The sequence below is a fragment of the Manis javanica genome, chromosome 7, assembly GCF_040802235.1.
Source record: "Manis javanica isolate MJ-LG chromosome 7, MJ_LKY, whole genome shotgun sequence".
In the NCBI taxonomy this organism is placed as follows: Eukaryota; Metazoa; Chordata; class Mammalia; order Pholidota; family Manidae; genus Manis; species Manis javanica.
In genome coordinates this window covers 97,760,247-97,767,350 of record NC_133162.1, presented here as the reverse complement: position 1 = coordinate 97,767,350, position 7,104 = coordinate 97,760,247, and the positions used below count along the sequence as shown (strand labels likewise).

The 7,104-nt window shown below is 43.1% G+C and overlaps 1 long non-coding RNA gene across 1 annotated transcript in view; it reads left to right on the top strand.

Moving 5' to 3' along the window:
• The first annotated feature begins 1,878 nt into the window (after nucleotides 1-1,878).
• LOC108393711 (uncharacterized) overlaps nucleotides 1,879-7,104 on the top strand; it is a 69,804-nt gene continuing 64,578 nt past the window's right edge. The window contains exons 1-2 of the long non-coding RNA XR_001852304.3: nucleotides 1,879-1,989; nucleotides 5,422-5,561. This is a non-coding gene — a long non-coding RNA (uncharacterized lncRNA). The remainder of the gene's footprint in view (nucleotides 1,990-5,421; nucleotides 5,562-7,104) is intronic.

Sequence of the window (7,104 nt, the reverse complement as noted above, 5' to 3'; positions counted from 1 at the left end):
GTGAGTCACCTGCTTGTTGGGCTACAGAAAATCTGGCTGAAGAAGGTCTTCTTGTAAAAGTACAGTGAATAAAAAGAACATTTGGAAAATTTTTATGACAGCTGGATTGGTCATGACCATTTGTAAGCTTTAAATAGTAGAAGGGCACATTTAAAATTTTGAGTATTTTCTCAGTTAAAACGTTTATTCTCTCTTTATGATAAGTGTTCTTTTCTCCAGCTCTAACCTCTAGGCTGGGGTTGGTGAATTTAAAGGACTGAACTATAAATATTTAAGCTTTGCAGGCCACAAGATCTCTGCTGTAACTCTGCCATAGTAGTGTGAAAGCAGGCATAGATAGTATGTAGATGAAACTTTACTTACAGAAGCAGGCAAACTGGGTTTGGTCTGCAGCCTGTAGTTTGCCTGCTTTAGACAAGTGGAGTCCATGCCTTTTCTCCTCCTCTGAAAGATGAAAACATTGGTTGCTGATCTCCAAAAATTACTTCTTGTCTCCTAACATGTAATTAATATAAGCAGCAAAAGTATAGCCAAATTTCTATGATTTTAAAGTTATTAAAACAAAAAGACCAAGTTCATTGTGTCTTTAAATGAAGGAACAGTGTTTAATCAAAGAAACTGTTAAAAAATTTAAATGATGAATAATTTCCAAATTTTGCCTCTATGCAGCAGCCCTCTTGCATTTGAAATTTTCAAGTAGAATAGCTATTATTTCCCACTGATGAACCACTAATGTTCTGAAGATATTTGCATACCTTTTCACACACAATATATACCAGTACTCTAACCTCTGATTCTTCTTACCAAATTCCATTTAATTTGTCATTAATTACTAAATTGTTATGTGAAATGCTACAAAGCATCTTGGGTGAAACAGCCAGCATGATGATTATTCTTCTAGAAGCCCTCTGAAATTGTTACTACTGAGCAATTTCCATGAAAATAGAAGGGTCTTTGGAGCTGTCCTTTTAAAATAAGAGTAAAATGAACCAGATGGGGGAGAATAAATAAAGGCAATAATAAATCAAGGACAAAAGACAGGAAACTAGTCCTCTAAAAAGGATCTAGGAAGAAACTGTGCTAGCTTATTTTTGCAAAGAGTAGATGCTCTTCAAGTTTCCTCTGACTATGTAATAAAAAGCAAAACGATCTAAAAGCAAGTCCAAAAGTAAACCGTCAAAAGCCCAGTGTGTATCTCCTCTCAGAACTGCCACATTCCTGAAGGTCTTTCTCTGAGGTGGAAGGCAGGGGTGCATCTCAGCAGAGCATAGACAAGTTCCTGTTAGTCCTTCTTTATGTCCTACCCTGCCTATGTGCTTGCGATTGTTTTGTCTGCTTCAGAATCACTGCTTTGAGCGGTTATTGTTGTTTGCCTTTCTTTTTCTCCTTTCCTTCTTCCTCCTTCTTTCTGTCTGCCTTTCTGATTTTCACTGTTTCACTTGCTTGCTTGCTTTCTTCTATCTCCTTCTTTTCTTTCCCTTTTAGCCAGGCTGAATACATCCTCTGGATAGATGGGATTTTGCCTTCATTTCCAGGGTTAATTCCTTCTTACCGCTACCTCCAAAACCAAGTCCAAATGAAAGGGGAGCCTCCCTGACCCTCTGCCCTCCCTTTCCTGCCTTCTCTTCTCCTGGGTTTCAATGGTTGATTGAAAGGTGTGTTAGGTTCACTGAACTTGGTCTTGGCTTCAGTTCCACCCAGAGACAAAGTGGCTTCCAGTCCAATTTCCATATGAAAGCAGCTGAGATCTCTTCCCCAGCTTGGAATTCCAGGCAGCACTCTAGGCTCTGACTTCTCAGACTCAAAGAAGTTTGTACCCGGCTTCCCCCACCCCCCACCCCCACATCCCAGCCCGCCCCCACCCTCACCCCCGTTCCCTTTTCTCTGGCCAGCAGCTTTCCCGTGCCTCCAGCATGTACCGTGGTCCTGGGAGCGCCTGACAACTCAACTGAAGAACGACTCACCCCCTGTCTCCCTGAGGCTGACGGTGTAAGAGAGGGCTTTGTTTATTAGGGTCTGAGCTGGGCAGCGGCGAGCGGGAGGGCCCACGTAGGGTAAGGAAGGAGGGAAGAGTCAATGTTTGTTAGGGTTGAGTTTAAGAAAAGCATAACTCCCATTGCTAATGATTTAAGAACAAATATAGCTCCATTAAAGAATTTCTCTAGTTGTCTGCAAATCTGGTTTGGAGAGGCAGAGTGCCTTCAAAATTTCTGCTTCTAAGATGTGGTTTTGCCAAACTGGAAAATAACAACAAAAAGGCATTGCTCTTTTCCATTGTATTTTTTATGCAAACGAACGGCCTGTTTGGACGCTTAAAAATACCATTAGCAAAAATAATACCCCCAAGCTGGAAGGAACCCGGGAAGCCTGTCTCTATTTGAAGGCACAGAGATGTGTGTGGGTTGACAAATGGGAACATTACCCTCAGGTCCTCATCCATCTCAAAAGTTGCTGGTGAACAAATCAGCCTTTATGAATTTACTGGAGTGTGTTAAAATATTGGAGCCTCAGTGTGAAAGGTCCTTCCATTGTTAATACCTGGTCACAATTCAGTTACGTTCTGAACAATGCTTTGCTTCTTCCTTTTGTTGGGGAATAAGGAGCCTTGATTTGTGGACTTCTTGTAGTATAGCAAACTCTGTAACTGTTTTCATTATGTCTCCTAAAAATGTCATTGCTATAATGGGGTGCAACTGTCTAGAAGACTATAATTATGACTATAATTTGGATCCTGCAAGATTGCCACATAATCCCTGCCTTTAGTATAAGGACTTACATATCCCTATGCATGAAGGGTGTGTGTGTGTGTGTGTGTGTGTGTGTGTGTACCTGCACATGTATGTAGGTTTTTATGCACGTGCTCATACATATGAGCAATGTGTATGTATGCTTGTGGTATCTTTTCAGACATGTGTTCAGAAAGGTACTTGTGCATGTTTGTATGTGTGTGAGATGCATATGCACATGTAATATGCATCTGGATGTGCACACATTTGTGGACCTAAATTTGTATAAGTAAGTGGGTTTGTGTGTCAGGGAGTGGGTGAATGTGCAAGTCAGGATGTGGGGCCCATTTAATACAAATCCTGATATTGTCCCAGAAGCTAAAGGCTTTGTTAGAGTCCCATTCCCAGCAGGCTCCAGACTTTAGCCACTGCCTCCAGTTACAGTGTACTCTCCTGAAAGAAGAAATTACTGAAATGCAGAATGTCTGCTGTTGTGAGACTAAACTCTACTAAGTTGTGTCAGCCAGGTCCCCGAGAAATGGCCTGGCCATCACTGAAGATGCAGGTCCTAAGCAGAAACATATGTGCCCCCCTCTGTCTTGGAATATAATGGCCTTTAAGGAAATGGATCTCTCTCTGTGGAAGGGAGAAGGAGGAGACACTGCCTTGGCCCACTCTTTGCAAGGAGGGTGCCTGGTGTCATTTATTATGCTGGCCGGTACTTGCTCTATGGATTATATTCAAATAATCTGCCCTCGTTTTATCTTGCAGACCTTATATTGTTCTGCATCTGACCTTTGTAATGAATTCATAAATAGATGGGTGACAAGGAAGAAAAGTTTAAGTATTTTGACAGTGTTAGTGTTGATCGTGGAATAGATTAAGAGACAGCTAGGAGGAATCTCTTCATGGGATCAAATTCTCCCCCTTCCTCCAGCCCCCCGAGACAGCCGGCAGAGGTAGACACCAGAATTTGTCAATGCAACAATTTCAACTCTTGAGCAAAAAGCCTCCCATCTTAGAAATTTGGCATCCAACAAATCACTGCATTTTGTCCTTAAATTTATCCTGTGGCAATATTTTGGCAGGGCTGTGGGATAAGGAGAAGAAGAATTTTCACGAAAAGACTTCCCACCCCCAACTGCTGCACACTGAACAGCATTGTCCAGGGAGAGGTGGTGATGATTAATCATGTCCAGTTCCCTAGAACCCACTCCCCGAGCCCCCTCTCCCTTCCCATTCCCTCCCCTTTGCATAGGCTTCTATGACAGGGATAATGATTTACTGACTAGTTGAGGATAACAGATATCAAGTCTTAGGTCCAATCTAGTTTAGCGTCTTTAAAATAAACAAGCCTGGCCTTGCCTTGGGCTCTTATGCCATTGCCTTTATCTGGAATGGTTTGTTACAGCTTCTAGATCTTGGTTGCTTGGTCCCTGACCACTTGACTAACTCTGCAGCCAGACCCAGAGTCTCAGACTCTGCTTAGACTGTTCATTGACCTGCGTTCCCAATGCTAAACTCTGGCTTCCCTTAAGGATTGCAATTCTCACTGGCCTTTCTGCTGATTCTGTTTTGGGGCTCCCTGTGGAAGCACTTTGCATGATCCCACCCAGCATCCCTGGTTGTCATTAGTTCCAGGGATGGAACCCTAACTCCCAGTCAGCTCCAGCTGGGCTCTGAGAATTACTGTAAGAATGAGATTTAGTAGGAAATAAAGAGGAAGAAAACTATGGCTTGAGCATCACTTCCATGGCAAGTGCTTTGCAAAGGCGAATCTGGTTATTGCTCCTGATTGACCTTTCCAGGAGTGGAATCTAAGAGACTTGAAATAACTTACCCAAGGTCATTCAGCACAGCTAGTGAGTGGAAGAACCAGGGTTTAATCCCACATCTAATTTTTTTCTGCTACCTTAATCTTTCCAATAATTCATATCCTAATTACAACTGTATTTGCTGAACATTTATATCTGCCAGGCTCTGGGCCAAGCAGGTTATCTATGTTCTTTTTACAGTTTAAAAAATTAAGATATAATTTACCATAAAGTTCACCCTTTAGAAGTGTACAGTTCAGTGTTCTGTTTTGTTTTTAGTCTGTTTGCAAGGCTGTGTCTAGCACTATCCAATTCCACATTTCTGTCATTCCAAAAAGAAAAAGAAAACCCCATGCTCATGAGCAATCACTCCCCTAATCCTTCTGCTCCCTAGCCTCTGGCAACCGCTAATCTGTTTTCTGATCTCTTGAAATTGCTCATTTTGGTCATTTCATGTGAATGGTATCACACAATATGCGGCCTTCACATCTGGCTTCTTTCACTTGGCATAATGTTTCCAAGGTTCACCCATGTTGTAGCATGCATCAGTACTTCATTCCTTTTTAGGGCTGAATAGCACTCCATTTTATGGGTATACACGTTTTTTGAAAGATAACTTTCACAACTACCCTATGAGGTATTTGCAATTATCATTTCCATAGGGAAATTGAGCCATAGATCACATGACTTGCTTTAAGACATATTCTAGGAATAGTCTGCAAAATAATGTCACATTTGTATTTTCAGTTTAAATTGCTTACAGTCCATTCCCAGCAGATGATGAACCAGGATTGTAACCACAGTATAACACAGATATGGGATGCTTACACCAGGGTTTCATCTGGGTTGTCTGCACCAGAGCCTTCCATTATCCATTTCAGGATTCAGAAGGTGCCTTGACCTACTACAAGGTGCAGAGCTCCTGAGGACCCCCTCAGCCTCAGCAGATTTGCAGCACAACCTGGGGCCATGACATGGAGGGTAGGGTGGAAGAAGAGCAGAGCATCTGATGATGGTTCATGTGAGTATGTGTCTCAGTGGGCACAGTGTGTCCGTTCAAGTCCTCTGCCTCAGTCAGAGCTGGAGGAGTTAACAGGTTTTCCTTCCTTGCCAGGGCTGCCAAGACCCAAGTGGTTCACAGAGAATAAAGTGATAAGAACTGATTATATATGACAGCATTATTTATATATGATAAAAAAGTAAACAACTTTTTTATCAAACTCTATTTCATGTCATCCTCCAACCACTCCCATCTGTCTTAATGATTATAAAATATTGACTGCCCACTGCACAGCCTGCCGAGTAAGGCACAGTTTCTGCCCTCAAGAGGCTTGCACCAGAGTGGGGAGCTAGAGCGCGGCATGGGAAAAGTTACTGCTCTGGCACGCTCGGCCACACACTGGCACTGAAGGCAGATGAGCTGCAGCGGCTGGTGGAAGGAAGACCGTGTGGGCTGAAGCAGGTGGGAAGCCTCTCTGTACTGGAGGGAAAGAAAAAATGGGACCCGGTGGATGGTGACATCTTCCAGGAGGGCTGGAATTCAGTCAAATATCCAAAAGAGGAGAGAGGTGGAGGAGACAGCCCAAAGAAGTCACAGGACTAGGATGAGCTGGGTGTGGCTGGAGAGAGATGAGTAAACCCATCTGGTTGGAGTGAAAAGGATCTTGGCAGGGGGCTGATGAGGAAGGCTGGGGTGAGAATCCTGTCAGACCAAGAATTTGGATTTTATTTGTAAAACAAACAAAGTCAAGGTGGGGGAACTACTGCAGAGTCAACCTGCCATAGTCTGCTAGCGCAGTCTGCTAGCAGGACAGGAGCTGTCAACTACCTGGGGTAAAGCTTTCCAACTTTATTGCTTCTTGAGAAATAATGGCAGCGGCATACGGCTTGGGCACAGCTGGGAGGGCATGCTTAGGTTAGTGTGTACACAGGCAGATGGAGGTTGGTAAGAGCAAAAGACAGATAACAAGCCAGTGGCCAAGGAGTTGGCCTACAGTGGGCTGGTACAGTGAGGGGCCCAGACTGAGTATTCTTGATGTGTCCAGGACAGTCAGACATCACTACTTTGAGTTACCTAATGTGCTGGACAAGTAAGGGTGTGGGCTCAGGGTCTGAAAATGAAATACTGAGCTTTCATCTGGGACAGATTGTATCTACACCTGACCTTAAGGAACATACCAATAATTCAGCTCAAAATCTGTGTAATTCTGAAGGTTCAGTTTTAAAATGTAAATGGGAAACTTTTCATTCAGAAATTAGCTATCATTTGTTGGACTCTTATGTTCAGGGATGTTGTTACATAGCATAAAGAAACTGTCGGAGTCGTTGAGTGACTTGCCCATTGTCAAACAGCTAGCAAATGGCAAAGTGAGGGGTCAATGCTTGAGCACCTGGCATCAAAGCCTCTGCTTGTTTACTCGCCCATTATACCACATAGATTTCAGGCAGTGTGCTGGTTGAGAGGTAGCTGTGTGCATTTTCATCTCAATCATCCTGACTTTTGACTTCTTAATCCATTTGTGAAGAATATAACACATTCCTGGCTATTTCCTTGCTCTGACCAA